General features: G+C 35.8%; 1 protein-coding gene across 11 annotated transcripts in view; it reads left to right on the plus strand.

The window, feature by feature from the left end:
• The window catches only part of LOC101740714 (serine/threonine-protein kinase MARK2), a 234162-nt gene that overhangs the window by 20978 nt on the left and 186821 nt on the right, over positions 1–26363 (plus strand). For 4 of the 11 annotated variants that reach the window (XM_062675717.1, XM_062675718.1, XM_062675716.1 and 1 more), the window contains exon 1: positions 24847–25108. The exons of 3 other annotated variants lie outside the window; for them this stretch is intronic. The gene's annotated coding sequence lies outside the window, so the exon portion shown is untranslated. Of the gene's footprint in view, positions 1–24846; positions 25131–26363 lie in introns of those variants that run through there. 4 more of the 11 variants (XM_062675715.1, XM_062675723.1, XM_004923089.5 and 1 more) reach the window with 3 other exon arrangements.

A 26363-nucleotide genomic window follows, 5' to 3' on the forward strand; every position in this document is an offset into this window, starting at 1 on the left:
ACAGACACACACACACGCACATTACTCTTAATATCGGCTTGTTGAATTGATGTACTTAAACCACACCGTGTATTTCGGCCTCCCGATCCACTAATAATTTTTAATTACAATTGGAATAATCGTCTCTTGGGGTGGGCCTCAGTAGGGAAAGATGGCTGGACATTGAAAGCCTCATCACACTCTGTCTCCTTTATTATTACATATCGATCTATTTATACAAATCAATATTAATGTTTGTTCGTCCTCTTCATGTTACTAAACCTATCATCCGATTTTGACGAAACTTTTGTTGTTGGCATTCGAGTGAATATATCATTACCATCGTATCGTATGTGACGGAAGAAATCGTTTTTTTGTATACACGGTAGTGACATGAGTATGACCGCTTTACATTAGTGTAACAAAACTAATTTGCGAATTATAAAAATACGCATCAACAAGAAAAATATTGAATTTACTTATTTTTCCCCCCCATCTATTTGCTAGTAGCCGAAGAGGCTTTTCTACTTTGGAAGGGGTAGGTGAGGTCACGGGCTCATCCTGAGAGAATTTGCTAACACTAGCCCTAGCAAGAGCAGAATCTACTTTCTTCTTCTCAGTCGTGTCACTCTTGGCAGAGTGGTCGTGATCGTCATGTAGTGTTGGAAGGGGCAAACTTTATGCGTCTCACGATGTCGCGCCATCTCTCTATCAGAATCTACTACCAGATCGGAATTGCAACCCACTGAGATACTCTGTTGGCTAATTTATTTCGTTAACAATTAGCAAGTATAGTTATAGTATGGAATCTTAAAATTGATTTATGCAAAACGGTTGACAAGGACTAGGAGTATTCTCGGGCGCCCTTCAACTGTTAATATTTCGGGGTCGAATTAATTAGGTCATTGTGAGGGCAAATTACATGTACTGGTGTGGTAGCTAACGCTTTACTGTTCTCCGAGTCCGGACTAAAGTTATAATTGACGATATTTAGAGGAAACATCGTATCAACTAAACGTATCCTTAATTGTAAAATGAATAAAATAAATGCGAACTTCAATTTCTAATTTTATTTTTACGTATGATTTAGAATGAACTAGAATTTGATTTTTGTCTTAAAGTGAGTAAGTATCTTAAGATAGGGATTAAGCTTCCTTGTTTACTCAAAAAAAAAAAGGATAGATGTAACTTGGAAAACAATGAACGCACCTCCGAGAATTAGTATTAGTGACACTGTAGAGAATTGTAGGTTAAATCCGATTTGAACATTATCTATTAAAGTTTAAATCCTATTTGTATAATTAAAGAAGCTCTCGTGAACAAAAAAGCGCCTAAATTATAATACAAAGATTTTTTTTTCGGTCTTTTTAAAAGTGTAGCTTAAACACGAAACAAAGGTTTTTAGTAAAAGCCTAAAGATAAAAATATAAAAAATTTAATGAACGGTAGCAGCAACCCTTTCTTTGCAGTATGACAGGGAACTGGGACTCGCCTTATTTTTCTAAAAAAAATATCACGTTAGTTTTGCAACTATAGGGTTGAACGCACTTCATAATATGTGAGTCGTCATTTGAGATCGAAATATTATAAAATACGTACCAACAATGGATCATACACTAATTCATGCACGACGATTAGCCACATGTGACGTCACGCGTTGCTGTTTAGCTTAACGTAAAAGAAAAATCATATAATTTATTGGATTTTATAAAAGGTAACTCAAGAGATTAATGATAGAGGGATTCGATTACATTCAATCCAGAGAGATTGTTTTAGCATTATATTGTCATTTAAAGACTTGATAAATCCAAACTTATCTCGTTAGCGAGATTCAATTTTTGCGTTATTCCTTCTATTCTAAAGATTTAAAATGATTTTAATATGTCACAAAATAGCTTTTTCTCGTTTTAATGTAATTAAAGTCTTTATTTTTTATTGCTTAGATGGGTGGACGAGCTCTCAGCCCACCTGTTGTTAAGTGTTTACTGGAGCCCGTATAATATCTACAACGTAAATACCGCCACCCACTTTGAGACACGAGTTCTAAGGTCTCAAGTATAGTTACAACGGCTGCCCCGCCATTCAACCGAAATGCATTACTGCTTCGCGGCAGAAATAGGCAGGGTGGTGGTACCTACCCGCGCGTACTCGCAAGAGGTCCTACCACCAATAAAATGTGATACTTGTGTCGGGTTGTTTAAAGAAACTTCAAACTTATCTGTAGATGGACAGCGGCAATAACATCGTTTAAGAGCTCCGGTGACGGTTTAACATCAGGTGGTCAGTGAGCTATAAAAAAATTAGCTTACCTAATGTGTTTGCATATATTGACGTAAATGTTAGCCGACAACAAAGTGTACAGACAATAGGTTTTTATCGAAGCTTTACGATCGCTTCGTTCGCGTGTTTTCAATTGTGAAATTGATACGTCACTTATCTTGTTTTATTCAATACGTATGACTGATTGTGTATCAATCAATATACGTACGTACGCTTGTAATAATGATATCAGGAAAATTTATTTTCTATAATGAATTGCCGTTCGTTAGTCTCGCTAAAACTCGAGAACGGATAAACAGATTTTGCTAATTTTGGTCTTGAATTATTTGTGGAAGTCCGCAGAGAAGGTTTAAAAGGTTTAAATAAATTTGAAAATGCTCGGAATTAAATAAAAATAACAATTTTGTTTTTCCTTTGATGTGTCCCCCGTCGGACGGGGATTCCTTTTGTTTGTTTTAAGTTTATTTTATACAAAAGATTAAGTTCTTTTATTTATCGATTGAGGCACTACGAAGTCTGCCGGGTCAGCTAGTTAAATAATAAAGGTTTTATAACGCCGTGTGTGTTCATATGCGTTCGTTTAACTGTAATTCATAATTGGGTTCGGTAAGTAATGTTTCAATTTTTGTACATAAAGTAATTGTTCTCCAACCTATTCGCTGGTAGCCTAAGAGGCTATTTCAGTTACGCCTGGACGGGTAGGTGAGCTCACGGGCTCAACCTGAGAGAATTTGCTAACACTAGCCCTAGCAAGGGCAGTGCTTCGCTAAATCTACCACTGGATCGGAATCGCCACCCACTGACGACCCAAAATCAAGTGACGCTAAGAAGACAATGAGAACCCGCTAGAATCGCTATTCTAATATTATTCAAGCATAAGGGGCCATCCATAAAGTACGTCACACGTTAATGGGGAGGGGGGGTATCACCGAAGTGTGACATCGTGTGACAAGGGGCATGGGGGGGTCAATACTTTTGTGACGTCACATGTTAAAATTTAAAATACTAAAACGCAAAGTTTGTATGTGAATTAAAAATTTTAAAAATTTACAAACTTGATCTATATTTATTAATAATTTAGCATTCTCGCTATGCTCTCGATAATTAAGTTTTTTATCTTTAATTAATATAATTAATCGTTTATTATTTTCTAACTAGTCGTTTGTTTTTTCGGTTTTATGAAATGTTCGACTTATGTTGATTTTATTAGATTATTATTTAATAAAAATAAGTAAAAAATGAAAATAGCTGTTTTCTCTCGATTATTTTTAAATACATACATAAATTTAAAAAATGTGTGACGTCACATCAGGAGGGGGGGGGGGTTATAAAAATGTGACAACCTGTGACAAGGAGGGAGGGAGGGGTTCAAAAGTCCTAAAATTCGTGTGACGTACTTTATGGATGGCCCCTAATCAGACAGGTAGGCAGACTTAATTCTTTAAAAAAATTATATGAGTGAAACAAGGATGTTGTAGATAACTCTATTATAGAAGGTGCATTGCTTATTAATTGAAAAGAAAACTTGCTTACAAAACACACTTACTGTACAAACACATTTTAATGTAATAAAATAATATATAACTCACATTTATTCAAATTCATATACTCACATAAACATATGCAAATACATATACATATTGTAGTACATATTTATCGTACATTTATAAATGTACATACATTATATTTCACAGAAAATACGAACACATTAACTAGACTTGCAATATTATAATGTTCATATCTACGTCATTTCTAAAGAAGACACGAAGGAAATCAAAGGCAATTGCATTAACATTTATAAAATGTGTATATATATGTGTGTGTTTAAATATGTGTATGTATTTTTTTATGTATGAGAGATTACTGGTGGCCCGGAGGCCTTTCCAGTTTAACAAGGACAGGTGGGGGCGAGCAAGGGTTCAGCCAGGAGGGGTGAGATTTGCTAACAGCTACCCGAACGCTTCCAAGGCAGGCCTAACAACTCAAAAGTAGTTGCTTCGCGAATGAATCTACTACTAGCGGATCGGAATAGTGACCCGCTGAGAAGATCCGGCGAGAAACTCAACGGGCTGATGTTTAGGTTAGGTTGCACGTCGAACTCTTTGTCGAGTTGGACGAGTACGGTTATCGGGGTCCCTACTCCTAGTGTTAGAGCTATAGGCGTCTAATGAAAGGGTTATTGAATCTCATGGATCCGTAAGGACGTGGTGTATGTATGTGTTATTGAATTGTATTGAAATTGGAAATGACTGACCAAAATGGGCTTCGCGTTAGTATTCGCCGGATCTTCTCAGTGGGTAGCGATTCCGATCCGGTGGTAGATTCTGCGAAGCACAAATCTTGCTAAAGCTAGTGCTAGCAATTCTCTCAGGTTGAGCCCGTGAACTCACGTACCGGTCCGCGAGTGGCTGGAATAGCCTCCTTAACTACCAGGGATTAAGTAGTAAATAAATTGTTAATAAATTGTAGTTTTTATAAGTATAAAATAAAATTGTAATTTTTAATAAAGCAATTGAACTCCATCATCATCATTGTCAGCCGACCGTCGTCCACTAACAGACTTCTAATTAATAACTAGTAGATTAACTAATAGACCTCTCTCTCAAATTACCTCGCTGAACCCCAGATCTTCCAGACAATATCTTGTCGACTGCTCTTAGACTCTATGAAGTTTAAATAACGGTAATGCTTACTCACTCAGTCCAGTTTTTAGTAAATGTCTTCGTGCGTGACTAGGCGTGTTCTTAATGCACAAAATAAAAATTATGTCCCGTAAAAAGTTTTTTTTTAAACACGACGTAAATTTTCCTCAAGATTCGTGATTATCATTTGAGTATCCGTTTTTTGAACAAGAATCATTTTAAAAATTATTAAAACAATGTTCGCTATAATAAAATTTTAATTAAATCAATATATTTTGAATACAATGAACGACGGGAATGGAGCTCTAGTCCAAAGCAAAAACAAGGCATTGCGCACCAAAAAGTTCCACTACCGGTCGATAGATGGCGCTACTCTACGAACTTTATCATACAATTTTATTTTTCTGTATTGCCGCTACATACTTGACGACAGTATCCATAATTGGGTGATTACATAGAAGAAAGGGCAGGGGTTCCGATGGCTGCTACTCTAGCACCCCTCTAATATCTCGTTTACATCCCATCTGCTTACAGTTCACGCAACTGATTGCATGATAAGGAAAAGGATAAAAATGCCGCTAGTTAAATTAGTTTTTGCGTTATAATTACCAGATTGTTTTTCATTTCACGAGGAAAATAGTTCTGCGCTCTGCCGCTAGATGGAGTATTAAATATCACAATATTATATTCATTCGATTGTCTCCCGAAAAAAAAAAGAAAAAAAAACTATATTTTACTCAGATAATTTTGTTGGATTTTTCTCAATTTTTTTTATTTAATCGCAGTTCCTTGTGCGCATATAAGGACTTAGTTATGTATTTATGTCACACTGCAAAAATTACTGAACTGAAAATTACTGAATTTAAATCATCAATCATTTTATAAAATACTAGTTTATTATTTGTCCTATATTTTGCATTTCTACCGCGAAACCGTCTTATCCGTTTCGGCTTGAAGGGCGGGAGGGCTTACAAACACAAATATTTAAACTTCGCAACTTCGACTTTTTCGTAACTTAAATCTATTACATAAAAAGAGTGTTGTGATATCCATCCATGATGGTTTCTTATGATGGCTTACATTCGTTTTAATAAGCAGAAGATATCATCTATTTTGCGTAATTACAAAAAAAAAAACTTAATAACAACATTTAAACGTTAGTACTTCTCTCGGAACAAAGTAATTAATGTAATTATTCAACAATTTTGACGTGAAGCATCTCGGCCATCTTGTCCTGTTTCCCGCCAATTGAATAATTGCGCGTAGGGACGACATGTCAAGGTGACACGTCGATGCCGTATTGCTCAGATGAAGCTTATTATGATGACGTCACCGATACGTTCGTGTTTTTTTGTCGTTATTGAGATAAAGTGTACAGGTTGAACTGCTTAGTTTGTTTCTATAGAACGCAACTTTTGCTTAAATCAAATGAGGTTAGTTCTTCAATTTCTCGCTAGATGGCGGTGTCAAATGTTTTTTTTATTTATCAAGCAAAGAAAACCTAATCAATCACCTTATAGATACGTAGTTAAAGTGGAACTTGAACTCGTCCACCTTCGGGGGTAATGAGAAATTTAGATTGTTATTGTAAGTGAAAAGAAACTGACAAGAACTAGCCAAACCAACTGTTTTTTTTTCCTTCCTATGCCTATAGCCTTGAATTGAATACATATATATCTCTCTTCAATACCCCTAATTGCACAAACCTTCCTTGGCACTTTTCTTAAATTCGTGATAAAGAAATAAGACTCATTAGTCAATCATTATTGTACCATAACACCCGGAGACGAAAGCCGCAGGTACCAATGTAGATATGTATAATAAAATAACTTTAGTTGTTCAACCTTCTAAGTTACTTTATTTTTTATTTATTGTGCCAACGTCTTATATATCAGTGCAAAACAAAACAAGTAGAACACATATTAAAATCTCACACTAAATTTACTAACACGATTACAAATATTGGCATGTATTGATAAAGGAAGCGTTTCATTTTAAGGTTCTAAAAAACTAAATATATAAGCATTATTACACATTACATTTACCACCAAATACATTATATTATGTGTGTACATATAATATATATTAGGTTACAAAAACTAACAAAATACCCTTTTATAGAAAATCCAACTAAAAATAGAAAATAAATTTTGATAAATTTAAATTAAAAATAGTGTAAAAAAAAATGATTTTAGTGTAAAAAAGCGTAGCGTATTTTTTAGTTGGATTTGCTATAAAAGCGTATTTTGTTAGTTTTTTTTAATTATTATTTATTTTTCATTTTTTAGTTGAATTTCAATTTTTTTTTTTTTTTTTTAATATTGAATTGTCATCGGTCCTTAATAAGTATACCAAATTTCGAGTTAATCCGACGTTTTGAAGGGAGTCAAAATCATGTGCAAAGATTCCGTTACAAACATACATACGTCTGAAGCTAATAAAACTGTATTGAAAATAATTGAGAAGAGAAAAGGAAAAAAAGAGAATTGCGCAGACCCTTTAAGGAAACCAAACTATCTTTATTGTAAACTTTTTTAATGTAAGCTTAGCCCCAGCGTTTCAAATAACTGTCTATAAATAGTATATAGAAATATAAAAATGAATCACTATTTCCCTTGATCATCGCATCACCGGTAAACGGATGGAAAATGATTGAAAATACCGAAAAAACGAACTAAATAAATACAATTTGTACCTAGAATCCAATTCGTTACGTAATCACGTAAACCATACGTGACACGTAAGGTCACTTTAACAAAATACCCTCGAATTGTTTTATCGCGTGACTTAAACCTTTTGTTGTGATAATATTGACTGTTTATATGTATATCGGTGCTTGTGAAGTTCAAGGCTAAAAATGTGATGATTACCGCGCCCCAGATCTGATGGGTTCACGTTTGACGTTCTCGACCGAAATAAATGAAAAAGGCGATAGTAACAAAAAAAAAAGTGTTTATCGTCTTCTTATATATGTATCAAGTTAGTTACCATCCTATTCTATTGAGTTTTCAAAATTTGATTGGTTGGATAAGCTCGCGTCGAAATTTCGATTCGCGTCTATCGATTCGGGGCTGCGAGTTCATTGATCTGTACTCGTACTGATCTTATTAATTTCATGTTGTATGATTACTGTAGTCCTCATGTTCCTGTAGGCACGGCAACTGTTTTACTGAAAAAAACGTAGAAAAAAAGGGAGTTCTAACTCTCTTTTTTTTCACCACCACTAGGTGGGGTCGGTACAGCGAATTTTTCTATTCAATTCTCTTCTATCGGTCGTCATCTCAACACTCACTTCTCTCTTTCATATCGTCATTCATACAGTCCATCCATGTCTTCTTCGGTCGACCCCTTCTCCCTCTACCTTACACCTCCATTTTCATACATCTCCTAGTCACATGAATTTTCTCTCTACGCATCACATGTCCATATACCACGCTAACCGTTCGCTCTTTAATTTGTTACCTACTTTCACACTTCCTCTGATATACTCATTCCTTAACTTGTCCATTCTTGTCACTTCGCAAATCCATCTCGACATTCGCATCTCTGCTGTATGGAGATTTAACACGTGTCTTATTTATGTTGTTGATGTCTATAGGCTCCAGTGACCACTCAATACAAGGTGGGTGGTGATATCGTCCACCCATATTAGTGATTAACAAAAAAACGACGCTCTGAAAATTGAATAATAGGTTGGTTAATATTAACGTAACCATAAGAGTAATGGTAAATTAGATAGAAACTTAAAAAAAATTAATTTCTCACTGAAAAACCTAATTTTTGTTTTGTAAAATCTGGGTTTTTGATATGTTTTTTTTTTTTTTTCTTTATTTTTTTTTTATAAAGAGGCTTTTCTCGATTTCGAGACGTCACCCTCAAAGTTTACACAAAAAATTTAGACGCGACGCTTTATACTTACGTCTACCAACTTATGATATAAGTGTTAATATAGAAAATGTCACATTTTTTAAAATAAATGATGTTATAGAATTTTCTCGCATTGTGTTTGTTCTTTTTATGATTTACGTCTTACGAATTCAGAAAGGGGATTGCCCACTCTCCATAGTGTGCTAGGCCCAAGATGGACATCAAATATTACTATAAAAATGTACTGATTCAAATTCTTAAATGTATTGGATATCTAAAAAATATATTGAAATTGACGCCACTATTATAAAAAATTTAATAAAAATAAAAACTCGTTTTGAGGTTAATTTTCTATATAAATAAGTGTCGGGAGATACTTCAAGAACTTTTCTTTTCTTAATGTTTAAGATGTTCCTAATGTATTTCTATCCAATAGGGTATAAAAACACACTTAATTCTTTAAATATGTATATTTTCTTCATCTTCATACACAATTAGTATCATCTAAAAATAGCAAAGGAGAGCATATACACGGTTTTAAATCTCGGTCAGGGTAAAACCACAATTCACACAATGTTTTTTAGTCGTAGTATGAAACGTTATTGATAAAAGTAAAATAAATCGAAGAAAAATCAAAACACATCCATTTTGTACGCAAGCACAACACCACAAGCAGCAAGCGAAGTGTCAGTCAGTCAGATTAAATTCAGTGTTGTCAGTATACAGAAACATAATTACATGAAATTCATATATCGATTATTTTTTTAAATAACCAATAATTGATTTATATATTAATTTTTTTTTACGAGTATACATTATTTTTTATGTTTTTGTTTTAGTTGTACATATTTAAATAACAATACTAGTAAAGTTTTTTTTATTGCTTAGATGGGTGGACGAGCTCACAGCCACCCTGGTGTTGCTAAGTGGTTACTCGAGCCCACATACATCTACAACGTAAATGCGCCACCCACCTTGAGATATAAGTTCTAAGGTCTCAAGTATAGTTACAAGTTAAAGTCCAATGGGTATGTCTTCGATGCTATTTTATGTGCATAAAATTCATTAAAATCGATTGATTAATGATAATACTTAAAATGATTTATTTATATGTTTTATTTATATACTCAAAATATTTACTTTATACGTAAAAGGTTTTGAAGCTGGCAATTTTTTCCCGCAAAAATAAAAATCCTTGTTTTTTCAATAGAGTTACTTTTTTTAAACTACTTATTGTAAACTGTAGTGGCGCTTATTTGCAAGAAAGTAAATGCATATTTATTAATGACAAAATTAATGCACTAAGTATTTTTTCTATAATCCATTGTTCGCTTTGGGCCTAAAATGGGCCATCCCCTTTCTTAATAAAAGTTCTATGAATCTATCTTTCTTTATAGGTGGCGCGAGTTGGCATTATTGTTATTTCTGTGCACCAGGAGGGTTCGCTTGATAAGCGAAATTTTTCTTTGCAATTTTATACTGGTGGTAGGACCTCTTGTGAGTCCGCGCGGGTGGGTACCATCACCCTGCCTATATCTGCCGTGAAGGAGTAATGTGTTTCGGTTTGAGGGGTGGGGCAGCCGTTGTAACTATACTTGAGACCTTAGAACTTGTATCTCAAGGTGGGTGGCGCATTTACGTTGTGGATGTCTATGGGCTCCAGTAACCACTTAACACCAGGTGGGCTGTGAGCTCGTCCACCCATCTAAGCAATAAAAAAAATTAAAAAATTAAAGGGGCGTTTTATTTGGTATTAGAATCAACAGTTCGATATTTTTAATTGAATTTCAGTTAAGTTTAACCCTTTCTAATAGCTGAAGTAGTATTTTGGTTAAGATATTTTTTCGAAATTTTAAATATTTAAATAGCTCACCTGTAAAGTTACAAAAATATCGCTTAAACCTTTCACGTTCGATGTATTTACTTAGTATATAATATATAAAAATATTCACTTAATTTTTAAATAAGTATTTTATTAAAATCAGTTTTTGGTAATGGGAAAAACCCTTTATGATTATTTATTGCGCAAATTGGAATAGTACTTATATATAAAAAAAAAATTAACTTAATTTTTTTCAATTATTTTATTAAAATCTGTTTTTGGTAATGGGAAAAACCCTTTATGATTATTTATTGCGCAAATTGGAAAATTCAGTCAACAATGGAATCGTTTTGAACAGTTTATCTAATGAATCAGTGCTCCCCCTATATACCTAACATTGAATAAACAACTAAAGTTCTACTCAAGAACGAACGTCAAACAAAATAATAACATTGTTAAATGATGCGCTGCTGTCAGCGGGCGACTAGCGTCAACAAAATAGTGTAGTTGATATTCGATTTTGTATCACCAGTCCATGGCTGTATACTATATTAATATTGTAGCTGGAATAGCCGGTTAGGCTACCCGCAAATAGGCAGGGGAAAAAATATTTATATTTCTGTAATTGAACTATTAAAAGGTGGCAGTTAAATTATTGTTCAGATCACGGGCGTATTTATATTCAGGGATTTGCTATTGTAATAAAAAGTGATATTTTGTATATTCTTTAAATAGGAACACGTGTAAGGTTTGTTGTAAAATAATTAATTTTCTTAATGTTAAGGCAATTTTCGGATTGCCAAATAGCAACACTGTTGGTGGGAGCAATTACAGTAGTGTGGACGTGAGATAATAAAAAAGGCGGTAGTCTGAAAAAACGGAACAGAAATCAGTGTATTCGGTAGTGATGTCTAGAGCCGATGTCTAAAGATTGTAAAAGTGGAGTTACAAATAAAGCAATACAGAATTGAGTAAACTACTGCACTCTGTGTATTATTTCCTGACTGTGGGAGTGGAGTTCTACACACGTATAATGAATTATTTAAAAAAAAGAACCAAGTCCGAAGTTTTACTGTTTCCACTCCGCTATGAGTATCTGGTGTAAACATCCTACAAATACGAACGGTGCTTCGATTTAACTTGGGGGAATCACGATGGCGGTGTCCACGACAGATAAGCTGTAAGGTAAATAGATAGGTTGTTGGTGCATCGCGGAGGGATGTAAACGATTTGAACGGTTCGATGGGGAGAGATGATTGATGAACTGTGTTGATAATGATAAGTGTAGAGCGTGTGTGAATTTTATATCACTACATAGTATAAAACAAAGTCGCTTTCTCTGTCCCTATATCCCTATGTATGCTTAAATCTTTAAAACTACGCAACGGATTTTGATGAGGTTTTTTTTAATAGATAGAGTGATTGAAGATGAAGGTTTATATGTATAATTACTGGAACATCCATTAAATAGTGGAGAAATCAATAATAAATTACAGTTTCCGAAGCGAAGCGAGGGCGGGTCGCTAGTAAATAATAAAACTGACCTTTATCGTAGCTAGCCTTATTCTATATAGTTCTAGCGTAGATCCGCTGTATGCAAGCAGTGCAAGACATCGTTGTGGCGAGGCTCGGAGGAGGCCTATGTCCAACAGTGGACTTCTGTGGGATGATAGAAAAGGCTAGCCTACGAATACAAAACAGTGGTATAAACTAGAATCAGAATTGTTATTTGTAATTTGCGATATAATCTAGAATGTATACTTGTTTTTTATAAAACTAAACGAGACCTAATTACCGAGATTGAAGCCAATGAAAAGTATGCCAACTTTCGAGTTATGTCGACGTTTTGAAGGACGTCGAAATCATGTTTTTTTTATTTTTTATTGCTTAGATGGGTGGACGAGCTCACAGCCCACCTAGTGTTAAGTGGTTACTGAAGCCCATGGACATCTACAACGTAAATGCGCCACCCACCTTGAGATATAAGTTGTAAGATCTCAGTATAGTTACAGCGGCTGCCCCACCCTTCAAACCGAAACGCATTACTGCTTCACGGCAGAAATAGGCGGGGCGGTGGTACCTACCCGCGCGGACTCTCAAGAGGTCCTACGACCAGTAAATGTTCAAAAGGAAAACTGTCTTAATTTTAACACGTTCAATTTTATATAATACTAGCGACCCGCCCTCGTTTCGCTTCGGAAACATTAAAACACACATGAAACCAAAAAAATAATATAAAAAAAAATTAAAAAAAGTAGCCTATGTTCACCAGAGACAATGTCGGCTTCTAATGGAAAAAGAATTTTTCAAATCGGTCCAGTAGTTTCGGAGCCTATTCGAAACAAACAAACAAACAAATCTTTCCTCTTTATAATATTAGTATAGATGTAGTTATTTTACAACAAACCTTACACGATTATGTTATTTAACGGTGTCGTATCGTAAACGAAGTACATAGTTGATTAGGAAAATTTTCCATACCGCCACCTGTAAATAATGTTTATCTATCAGCAAATAACAGTGTTAACTCGACTCGCGTCTGTTCGCCACAGATACGGATAGTGCCTCGTGTTGAAGATAAATGTATTAAAAATAAATTTATTGAAGTAAATTGACTGATTCGGTGGTGCAGGTCCAGTGGTGGTAGGACCTCTTGTGAGTCCGCGCGGGTAGGTACCACCGCCCTGCCTGTTTCTGCCGTGAAGCAGTAATGCGTTTCGGTTTGAAGGGCGGGGCAGCCGCTGTAACTATACTTGAGACCTTAGAGCTTATATCTCAAGGTGGGTGGCGCATTTACGTTGTAGATGTATGTGGGCTGCAGTAACCAGTTAACACCAGGTGGCCTGTGAGCTTGTCCACCCATCTAACTAATAAAAACAAAAAAAATTGGTTAGGGCTGCTGACAGTTGCGCTGAGGGTCGTGAGTTCGATTCCCGTATCGGGCAAACATTCGTTTGATGAACAGGTTTTGTTTGCTCTTCATTTGGGCGTTTATTATCTATATATCTGTATATTTAGCGAATATAAGTATGTATGTTAGTCTCTGGTGCCGCCCATAACACACAAAAATCTAAATTTATGATTACGGATAACCGTGCGTGGCTTGTTGTCATTTATTCAATCTATACTAATATATAAATCTACAGTGGTTTTACGAATGTTCCGTTATAATTACTAAACCATGCATCCGATTGACTGAAACTTGGTATCCACTTAGAAAATACATGTACTTAATGGATAGGCTAATATTAATATGAGTGTTGGACTCCCTAATAATAATGACAATAAATAATAATGTTAATTATTTATAAATAAATAAAGACATATTTTACAAGCTGAAAGAAAATTTTTGAATTAAATTGAAAGCATTCATGACTGAGTAGGGGACACGGTTAGCGCCCTTTGACGAGCAAGCTTAATGTGATGAATATTTGGAACAGATTTCTCTGGACCGTGATGTCTGGGGCTGGCTGGGGTGTGTAGATCTACGGTGTCTTTGTTGATACTTGTATCCCCGTCGAACGTTTTTTATAATCGCGAACGTAATACATATATAACGTGTATTTATTTATATCGCGTATATTTATCTAGGTCTGGAATACTGATAAGCCGTCTGGCATAAATATTTTGGTTAGTAAATAATAAGTGAGTCGTCTATTATCAAAGGTGGCAATCTGTGCATTTGGACAAAAAAATGTTATTGATATGTCAATACAGATTGATTTGAATATAATCATCTCCTTCAAAGAATACGGTTCAAAACCTGCATTAAATAAAGGTTGATACTTAACCTGTTATTTATCTAAGATGTCGTTCAGACGAGTTTTGTGACTGCCAATGGAGTACAAAGTCAATAATTCGTTTTTCTGATTTACCAATAATTGTCCAAAAGTCACATTGCCGGCTTTGATAATAGTCGACTCAAGTATGTCCGTGCTACAGAAAGCTGTTGTCGAAACATGGATTTTAAAAGTGCCATTTTAGAACCTCTGGTACGTCATGGGTGGGTAGCCGGTAAAATGATTTTAAAGTCTTTGTTGTACTACACAATTCGGCAAAAACAAAGTCTGTTATGTTTCTAATATTACGTCCATGCATATAGTTTTATTTGTAGCATAACACAAAACATCGTCTCTTTTTCTGTAAATTTTATAGATACTTGTGTATTTTAATGTTTCGGTCAGAAATAGGTTGGTCAGACCATCCAACAGTCGCGAGAATTTTGCTTTAAAGTAACCACCGAGTCGATACAATTATGTGATTAAGTATATATTAAAGACTAGCTAACCCGGCAGACTTCGTAGTGTCTCAACCGATAAATAAAAGACCTAAACTTTTGTATAAAATAAAGTTAAGACAAACAAAAGGAATTCGTCCGATGGGGGGAGGGACATCATAGGAAAAACAAAATTGTTATTTTTATTTAATTCCGAGCCTTTTCATATTTATTTATCTACCCTTTAAACCTTCTCTGGACTTCCACAAATAATTCAAGATCAAAATTAGCCAAATCGGTCCAGCCGTTGTCGAGTTTTAGCGAGACTAACGAACAGCAATTCATTTTTATATATCGAGATAATTGGGACGCGGAATCGAATTACGTTCAAAGTACAATTAAAATTTTGATTTAACACATAAGTTACGATAGTATTCAAATGTTGACGCACAACGCAAAGTAATGGAAACGTTGAAAAATAAAATTCAAAAAAGTTGCAACAACTTTTAGCTTTAAGTTGTACTGATTGTGGTTGATCAAAAATAAATGTTTTTTTATTGCACTAGATCCAATAGATCTGAATTGTATTTGTAGAACCAATCAAAACGAAACGATTGAGTACTTTAGAGCAGATGATGTTCTGGAGGGGAATGTATATACCCGTATGGGCATCACTTTACCAAGTTCGATGGGTAATTCTTTATGGGTAATATTTAATCCTATAACTGTAAATGCCATTTTTTTCTATTCAAATATTCGAAAATACCATCAAAAATACTGAATTGCACATTAAACTAAATGTGCTTATCAATTTTATTTTATTTTTATTGCTTAGATTGGTGGACAAGCTCACAGCCCACCTGGTGTTAAGTGGTTACTGGATCCCATGGACATCTACAAAGTGAATGCGCCACCCACCTTGAGATATAAGTTCTAAGATCTCAGTATAGTTATAATAATAATATATATATATATAACGGCTGCCCCACCCTCCAAACCGAAACGCATTACTGCTTCACGGCAGAAATAGGCAGGGCGGTGGTATCTACCCGCGCGGACTCACAAGAGGTCCTACCACCAGTAAATGGGTGTCTTGTGAATTGTTTATCTTCATCCAATCTCGACTTTAAACTTATATGGGAACCGTTTTCTAATAATCCGAGTGTTTGCTAAACGCTTCGAAGCCGATAAAATCTCATCACACACAAAACATTTTACTACTTTATTTAAATTCGTCATGTTCTATACATATCCAGTGACAGATCAGTAGGCAGTAGTAGAAAAAAAAAACGTAAATTAAGCTCACAATGAAAACTTAAATTTTGAAGTGAAACTTCTTTAGAATCGTTGTGATTTCAAACTTGATGAAACGAAAAAATAAGTCCATAGAGACACAAACACATAAACGTATAGGATTCAGCCGGCGAGAGAATGAGATAGAACACATTATACGTGAAGTTAATATATCAATTCACAGAGGGCGCTAGCTACCTCATACTATAAAAGATGACTTACAATTATTTACTAATGACAAAATTTTACATATACTTAGACATTTAGGATAATTGTATTTTAATTTTTGTAGGTTTCACTTCTACCACGTGTGAATTGCACACATGTGTTTTTTTTACTACAACAATTAGGCCGTTGTTCTACCGAGCTTTCATATTCCCTTGGAAAATATGAAAATATTCTCAGTGTAGTCATTACCGAAATTCATACTAGAGATATGAACGGTGTCTTGATGTCTTTGATATTACATTTTCGCACTCGAGACGGCGTGAGAAGGGTCCTCTGATAGAGTGGCACGCGTAAAATCCTTAACGATGACACTTCATCGCGAGATGGGTTACGATGTAACATTGCTTGGGATCGTATGTTTTGTGTTACACGTTGATATTTATTCAGGAATGGAGGGTATGTGAATGTCTTTCTACACGAACGATTTAAGAAATTTTACGAGAGGCAAACTGTAATCCGTGATTTTAATTTTTAAATAGTAATTTACTCAAATTTGTTTTCAATCTATATAAAGAATAAAGGTCTAGGTCCTAAAAAAAGTGCAGTAAATTCAACGATAAACGATTGTTGCGAAAAGCAGTTTAGACCTTATGCCCAGGGCCCCGAAACTGCAATACTTCAAGACAAATACTTTTTTTTTGTATGGAAACTAGCGACATCTTGTAGCGGATGCCCCTAAACTTATATGTTATTAATGTTAAGGCATCTAATTATTGTATAACTAGACACAGAAAATAAAATAAATAAATAAATTATACAAGACTTGATAGACAAAATTGATTAAATTTTATCAATTTGTCGTTTCTGAAAATTTACAAAATCCTTCATTAAAAATAAATATAGGATAGTTAATGTTACTGCCATCTATAGGGAGCAATGTGAAACTAATCGAAGTGAAGCATCTAGTGGCCGACGCCCGTAAACATTTTTGTTGAGTGCTTGAGTTGCTTATCTATAACTAATTTAGATGTATTATCTATGCTTATGCATTTAAGAGTATCGTTCGCTTTTGTGCGCCTAGTTCCACTAGGAAAGATCACATCGGATATTCCTTTAATATAGCCCCTTATGGTAACGTGATTTTGTAGTTTCTATAAATCGCCCTTGAGGATTTTATCCAACTTCAAAATGGTGATACAAAACGTCACCGCACATTTAACTTGTCGTCCGTCAAGGCCAGAGACCGGATACCCTCAATTGTCCACCGGAGTTACATCAAGAACACGACGTCAGCTCGTGCATGGGTGCTGATTGAGGATGCCCGAACCTATTAGATCGGACAGGTCTTGTAGTTATTGTGCAGTCAGACTAGCAATGGCTACCTAGATGGGTCAATGTCGGACCTCTATTAGAATTGATCTTAAAGGTTAGGTAACCGCCAAAGATTGTTCCATTATAAAAGTGTTATTACAAATACTTAATTTAAGACTTTGTTAATATGCTGTTTTACTGGTGGTAGGACGTCTTGTGAGTCCGCGCGGGTAGGTACCTCCACCCTGCCTATTTCTGCCGTGAAGCAGTAACGCGATTCGGTTTGAAGGGCGGGGTAGCCGTTGTAGCTATACTGAGACATTAGAGCGCATTTACGTTGTAGATGTCTATGGGCTCCCGTAACGCTAGGTGGGCCGTGAGCTCGTCCACCTATCTAAGCAATAAAAAAAAAGCTGTTTATTTTGCAAGTTAAGACAGTAGGAGGAATTTAATTATAGGTTTCTCGACACGTCGAGCTGGTGATGTGTTCCGATTTGCAGGATAGAACGGTTTCGTGTGGGTTGAAGCATTCACGTTCCGGTAGGTAGGTAGGTTTGACACGAGGTGGGCCGCAAGCGTATGCTATATATATACAGTAGTAGAAGCGATAGCGTATCTTTCAGGGGATGATCCGTCTGTGATTTATCGATTCAGTGTGTTTTGGGCTCACGTGAGAGCGTCGAACTCGTGTTGAAACGGGGGTTCGTTAATTGAATGACGCTTACGATTTTGGGGTCCGTGGTCTGTCTGATCAGATGATATGGCTACTTAAATATAATAGAATTTACAGTAATAGTGTGAATGGTTTATCAGTAAGAAACACGTATTATAATGATTGCCGTTCGTTGACCAGATCGCAGTCTTAGAGATTGGGTAGTAGCTGAATTTGGTTCTTTTGTTTATTTATTTATTTAAAAAATACGTTTTTTTTTTAATGATTATGGACGGACGAGCTCACAGCCCACCATGTGTTAAGTGGTTACTGGAGCCCATAGAAATGCACAACGTAAATGCGCCACCCACCTTGAGATATAAGTTCTAAGATCTCAGTATAGTTACAACGGCTACCCCACCCTTCGAACCGAAACGCATTACTGCTTCACGGCAGAAAGAGGCAGGGTGGTGGCACCTACCCGTGCGGACTCACAAGAGGTCCTACCACCAGTAAGAACGAACTACGTACTGCCACATAACAAACATTTAACATTGAAAATATGTTAAACTGTTTAATTTATGGCCTGATGCATGTGACAATAATGGCGTACATAACATTGGCAATTCATCGGCTCGAAGATGGAATACATTAATAAAAAATAAAAAAAAGAATACCTAATGAAAGCATACTTTGAAATTCAAATTTAACAAGTAATACTATAATAATTGTTGAAATATTAATATGAATGTCTAATAAATGTCATGTCATATCAAAAAGAAGAGAAGAAAATAAGTTTTGTTTTGGTTTAATAATCTTATTTACGTTATGTGAGATGCGTTCACGGTCGGTAGCCTGTTATTTGTTTCTGCTACTGCACAGACATGCCTTCCGATTTGAAGAGTAAGCAAATCGTAATACAATAAATTTGAGGCTTTGATTGTCATTAATATCTCAATTCACCTTGTGAAGTCTATATAGTTCCGCTCACCATCTGACACAAAGAGAATCGTGAGCTTGTTAACCTTAATGTATGTTTTTTATTATCCGAAATCCAGCATAAATATTTTTCTTTAATATTTTTCGTCACATGTGCGTGAGGCTATCGTTCTTCTTCTCATAATACCTGCAGACAGGATCAACAACAAGGCCCATCATGTAACCGAGTCGTCGGTTTAGTATGCAAATTAAAATTAACTAGTGGCCCCGCAGTAGTCGAAATTCGACTATAATTAATTGAAATTATAAGTTTCAACAGTATTATGGTCCTATTGGTTACAGATTTCGCCAAGACTACACTATAGACAAATACTCGTAATATTAAAGATAAACAATACTAACACTATTCTCAATTTGACTACAGACTTTAAGCAATAACAAAAGTTTGACAATAAACAAAGAGTATATGTGTGTGTGTCAAATACATGGTAGTGTGTGTCATATTTCTTTTACTGATTTAATGTATTTTTTAGGAATAATAAAAAAAAATTAGCATTATGCACTTTTTCTCTATACTCTGTATAAGTGAGGGAAGTTTCATACTCCTCCGTCCGCGCAATTTTCGTAAAAAGGGATACAAAGTTTTTGCTTCACGTATCTATTATATTACTAGAGGTCCCGCAGTAGTCGAAATTCGACTATAATTAATTGGAATTGTAAGTTTGTACACTATTATGATTGTATTTTATATTTCTATAATCACAAATTTCGCCACTATTAAAATATTAACAAAGACAAACAATATTTAATCTATTCTCAATTTGACCACAGACGTCAAGAACAAAAGCTTGACAATAAATAGTATGCATGCGTGTGTGCGTCAAATACACGGTATGTAGTGTGTGTAATGTTTTCTTTATTGATTTAATGTATCTTTTATGCATTATTTAAAAAAAATATTAGCATTGTGCACTTCTTCTCTATATTCTCTATAAGTGTGGGAAGTTTCATACTCCTCCGTCCGCGCAATTTTTGTAAAAACGGATACAAAGTTTTTGCTTCACGTATTAATTAATATATAGATTATGTCACAATATCTTGCTAAATTAGAATACACGCGAAAAGTCGTTCTTGTAACGCCGTTAACGTTGACCAAAAAAAAATGCTTACATAAACATCGTAACGTGTTATCGTTTGTACATACACGTACAGGCAATGAAGCGTTTCAATGCTAATTGTGTTTAGAAAATTACGATTTAAATCATATTCATGCTTTTAATGCTCTATGAACTCGTGGTTAAGTTATAAGTAACTTGTACCGGATTGATTCGCGATTAGCTATGTAACGTGCTGTTGAAAAACTACTTCGAATCGAGTTTAAAATAGTTTTGAGTCTTATAAAGGCCTTAAAATTCGATTATACTCGTACAGATCATTGTCACTAAACACACATGGCGGTATTAGTTTTTCTAAGAAAATGCGAGCTTTATATGTGATCACAACGACGATGAAAAAAATAACGTCATGTAATAACAATTAAACCATTGCAAAAATCGTAAGGTGGTGTCTACTGCTCTTATTACCAAGAGCATGAGCGGAAATGAATGCATTAAACACGAGTCTGGCGCGAAAATCGATACAAGATACTCTGCAAGATGTTTCCGCGTGCTCGTGTAGACTTGTAACATTTTCACGGAGCGATACGAATGCAACTGGCTACACTTTTCTGCAAGATTTCAAATGTAAAGCATACCCAATAAAAATTTAGGAGTTATGTGGGTAGTTTTGGTTTTTCTATTATTATCATCTACAGAGAAACATGGCTATAACTATTGCTGAGTATTCGCTGGGCTAATGGTAATAGGTAATACTAAAGGCGCGGCCAAACTCTTTTTCAAAAGTCGTATGAAGAAGGGTAATAAAACCCTCACTTGTGAAAACAACTAATGACCTATGCGTTACAAAAACCTTATCTATAGTGTCAAAAATAACCTTACAAAGGTTCAAAACTATATTGGATAAACGATGATTGCTCTAACGCACAGAACACACAAACAATATTCCTTTTCGTATCAAGAGTTTAGTCGTATTTAATTCTTAAAGTATGAACGTATCATTCATGAATCATAAAACGTATGATGCATCCTATTAGCGTCGCTCCACGTCGGGTATCGTCTAACTGAAGCAACTAACCTAATTTAAGCGTACACAATATAATATGGCGTGGTATTTGGAGATGTAGTTATAACAGACCTAGTGGCACGTTCACTAGATTGGACCGTAAAACGCATCAGGGCGTTGTGGGTATTAGCGATTTTGTGTAGATGTTTTTTGTTAGGTTAGGTTATCATTCAGGATTGTGGTTCTGTGTATTAGGTTCTATAGGTTCTGATTTGTTTGGTTTTATTATTGAGACTTTTAGACTGGTCCAGATGATCAAACGAACCTCAAGTAGATTTTGTGTAGATGTTATTTGTAAGGTTAGGTTATCATTCAAGATTGTGGTTCTGTGTATTAGGTTCTATAGGTTCTGATTTGTTTCGTTTTATTATTGAGACTTTTAGACTGGTCCAGATGATTAGACGACCCTCAATTCGATTAGGTAAGACTTTTACCTATCCGTGTGAGCTCACAAAACGTCCTAATGCCAGTAAAATTAGGGGAACATTGTGAAAGTTTAAGAAAATTCTTTTTGGACGGAGAATGTTAAAAGTTTGTATTTGCCACGGAGAAGTTTAGCGATTGTTGTAACATTAGCCAGGGATGGATGGTGTTCTTGTGTCACTTGATGAATACCCGGATAATCTCTTATCAGTGTAGGATTTATAAAAGAACAAACACAAGTTCGCAAAATATATGAAGTTTGAGGACAACTTGAATCGCGCTACACGTCTTTTTTTTTTAAATACCCTTTATGAACAATAATGAAAAAAATAGTTATGCTATTAACACGTATTTCATCCTTTTTCCTTCCTACCCTTTCTCCCTCTTCCCTCCCTCTCCTTCATTTAAAAAGTATAAATGTAGATAGTGCTTTTAAAAAAATTAGAAAATATAGATGTTTGTTTACATGAACCCTCCTCAAGTGAAGGTGAAGGCCTCCTCTAAAGAATCCCATGTATCTCTATCATGGGCTATCTTGGGCTATTATACCCTCTTGTTTTTTTTCCTACCTAAGCTGTTAGCCTTGAGAAGCTATATCAGCGTCGCCTTAACTAGTAAGTGAGCTCACGGGGCTCAAACTTGACGACGTTGCTAACACGAACCCTAGCAAGAGCCGTGCTTCGCAGAATCTACCACCGGATCGGAAACGCGACCCACTGAGAAGATCCGGCGAGAAACTCAGTGGGCTGTGTCTGAGAGTTAATTTACTCGTCGAGCCCTTCGTCGCAAGCGACGGGTTTGACTAGAACGATGACCGGTGCTTGAGGTACCTAAAAGCACCGTTAGTGGATCTGGATGATCCGAAATGACGTGTTTGGGGCGACGTCGACTGCTTTCCATTCTGTTATACCCTCTAAAGAACGATATAGACCTTCAAACATCGGTCGACCAACCAAAGACCTGACTGAGTTGAAGATCCTGTTCATTGGTTAATACATTTTCAATTAGAAATGTTTCTTGGACACATGGCTTGGTCAATGAACGATATTTAAAACAGTGTTTTGTTTGTTTACTTAACTTTTTAAAGTTTGTGATGGCTTGTAAAGTTGAAACAAGTTTTACTGACGCGGACGGCCAAATGGACTGAGATGGAAAAGTTTATTGCGTTTTAAACAAAATCAATATTATGGTCCTTCAATCGAGTTATATAAATGAAATTAACCAACTCTAATGTTTTATTTTTAGGTTTCTAAATTCCTTTTACGTTAAGCTATGAATATCGCATACTGTATTTAACTTCCAAAAGGCATTGGCACGTGTGTGTGCGGGTTTCGTTTTTATTTATTTATTATTATTTATATATTTCATTTTACGTTAAATGGTCACAGATCTGAACTTTTTTTTCTAATTGAATTGTTTTCAACAGAAAATGTTCAAGTCCCACTACAAAATACCCAATTAAATACACGTTTTTTGTACTTTAAAAAAATTGTTCCTGAAGAATTAATAACGTTAATAAAATGATTTTATTGTACATGCCACCTGACGTAAATTACAATGACCATCAAATATACAACAGCAAGAACTTTCATTTAGAACGATACGAACGGTATCAGAGTTTACCAGGTTTAAGTACACCGAAAACTATTGTGTTTATAAATCTGTAACTATACTTGAGGCCTTAGAACTTATATCTCAAGGTGGGTGGCGAATTAACGTCGTAGATGTCTATGGGCTCCAGTAACCACTACACTTGTGGAGAGTATTAAGCGGTAGGCAGCGGCTTGACTCTGCCCCTGGCATTGCTGAAGTCCATGGGCGACGGTAACCACTCATCATTAGGTGGGCCGTATGCTCGTCTGCCTACAAAGGCAATAGAAAAATAAAAAAAACCAGGTGGGCTGTGAGCTCGTCCACCCGTCTAAGAAATAAATTTAAAAAAAATCTAGGCTTTTTCTTTTATAATTAGAAGTAATTACTTCGCGACACACACAAGCGCTTCATTGTTCTGAAGTTGTGCATTCGACACATTTACACGTGCCTCGTGCCTTATTCAATACCCGTGTTTGTTTTCGTAGCATACAAGTGTATAACAGATTTAGATGCGAGTATGTGTACAATGAATTTATAAATACACCCGATCTCTTTGTTTACATATTCGTTTATCATTAAGCCAATTTTAATATACAAAAAAATAATTATGGTGTGAAATTTTAGGAAGTCGTGCAATTTTCTTTCGCAAAGCAGTTCTTTGTTGCGGATTGAAGGGTGTAACGGTATTTATACGTTATTATTGAGTATTCGACCTCATGTTTCGTGTTTCATGCCGTGAAGCAGTAATGCGTTTCGGTTCGAAGGATGGGGTAGCCGTCGTAACTATACTGAGACCTTAGAACTTATATCTCAAGGTGGGTGAAGCATTTACGTTGTAGATGCCTATGGGCTCCAGTTACCACTTAACATCAGGTGGGCTGTGAGCTCGTCCACCTATCTAAGCAATAAAAAAATGTAATCATGAGAAAACATTATATATGAGTACTCTAAAAGCTGAACATTGAGCAATCAAATTCTTCTATCAGATGATAGGATTTGTGAATACCGGGGCTTTAACGGTCTTCTCAGCGTGTCGCGATTCCGATCCGCTAGTAGATTCATTCGCGAAGCAGTTGCTCTTGAGTTGTTAGGTCTCCTTCGGAGGCGCTCGGGTAGCTGTTAGCAAATCCCACCCCTCCTGGCTGAGCTTTTGCTCGCCCACCTGTCCTGGTGAATCTGGAAAGGCCTCCGGGCCACCAGCAATCCTTCAATCATAAATTTAATTCTAAAAAAGAGGTTTCAGGCTATATCCCGCACGTATCTAAAGCTCTTATTGGAATGGTCCTGATGCGAAAAGAAAACTGTAATTGTGAAATGCGTATTACTGTTTGAATGAAATGATAAAACTAATCGCAGTACTACGGTACAATACGCAGGAGCATAATGTCTGCAGCATCAAAACAGACGGGCGTGGCCGCGAACCTAAGTAGATTCCCCTCGACGTATGAATTACCGGCTGGCGATGGCGGCGTCGCGAGCGGCAGTTGTGCACGGCTAATCTACGCGACTGCACGTCTGCGGTTCCGTATTCCGAATCCCATCTCGCGTGTGCGAAATTCAATAGACAAAGTGTCTCGTATTCATTAAGAATTTGCACCCTGTTATTTTTTTTTTTTTTTTGGTGTAGTGCCTCAGTGTCGCCTCTAAGTGGTCTCTGAATCTTGAGACTACTCGGGAGTACAGGCGGATAGTGGTTTTTTGTGGAACGCGTATGTTGTTTGTATCGACTCATTGTTTTTGTTGTGAGTACCTACGTTAGCTAAGGTCGGACCGGTTTTCAACATAATATAATGTTTACTATGAATTTAGATTAATCGATTGCACACATTACAAGTGTGATTATTTTGAACCGACTTCAAAAAAGGAGGAGGTTCTCAATTCGACTGTATGTTTTGTTTTTTATGTTTGTCACCTTCATAACTTTTGACTGGGTGAATCGATTATGATGATTCTTTTTTATTTATTAGAAAGCTGACGCTTCCTGTGTGGTCCCATTTCAATTTAGTCCAGTTCTGATAATGGTATCCATGAGAAAACTATATAAGTCTTGAATTCGCATTAAGTACGTGCGCGACAAATAGATGAATAACTCAATATCACGCCAACCGATTTCGATGATTATTGTTTTTAGTGTATATTAATTGGTTTTGGAATATCTTTTTCTATTTGAGGTCGGTTTTTGCTAAAGCATATCTATTTACTATTATTTTTACGTACGATTACGTTCAATTTTAATCATACTACACATGTATTGATATGAAAGATTTAAAGTAGATGCTAATGAAGATAATCAGTGATTCCGGTCGCATTTAAGGTCATCCGTGTCACGAATGGTATTCTTAAGGTTTGTGCTGTATGGAATGTATTTATGTTGTGTATTCGATCGTGTTTTTTTTTACACACTCAATATGGCTATGAGTTTGAGAGCGATAGTGACGTACAATCTTACATTTTAGATTTACAATTCCCTCTGGCTTCGTGCTCGGCAATACTTAGTGACATATAAATGATAGTTCACTGGTGGTAGGACCTCTTGGGAGTCCGCACGGGTAGGTACCACCACCCCGCCTATTTCCGCCGTGAAGCAGTAATGCGTTTCGGTTCGAAGGGTGGGGTAGCCGTTGTAAGTATATTGAGACCTTAGAACTTATATCTCGAGGTGGGTGGCGCATTTACGTTGTAGATGTCTATGGGCTCCAGTAACCACTTAACACCAGGTGGGCTGTGAGCTCGTTCATCCATCTAAGCAACAAAAAAAAAAAGTTTGATACAGAATTTTTTGCGGGAGCTTAAACTTTGTCTGGATGCATGGGCATAATTAACACCTTTTTATTACGTTAGAATCACGTTGCCCAAATGATTTCTATGAATTTTCATTAACTCTTCTTTTTTATTAAATTGTTATTGGATTCTATTAATGTTTATCGGATTCAGGTAGTCGCGGCAGGATAGAACCGCAGTCTCGTCGATATTCTGCTCAGTATTTCGAAACTTTTG

The sequence above is a fragment of the Bombyx mori genome, chromosome 24 (genome assembly GCF_030269925.1).
Source record: "Bombyx mori chromosome 24, ASM3026992v2".
In the NCBI taxonomy this organism is placed as follows: domain Eukaryota; kingdom Metazoa; phylum Arthropoda; class Insecta; order Lepidoptera; family Bombycidae; genus Bombyx; species Bombyx mori.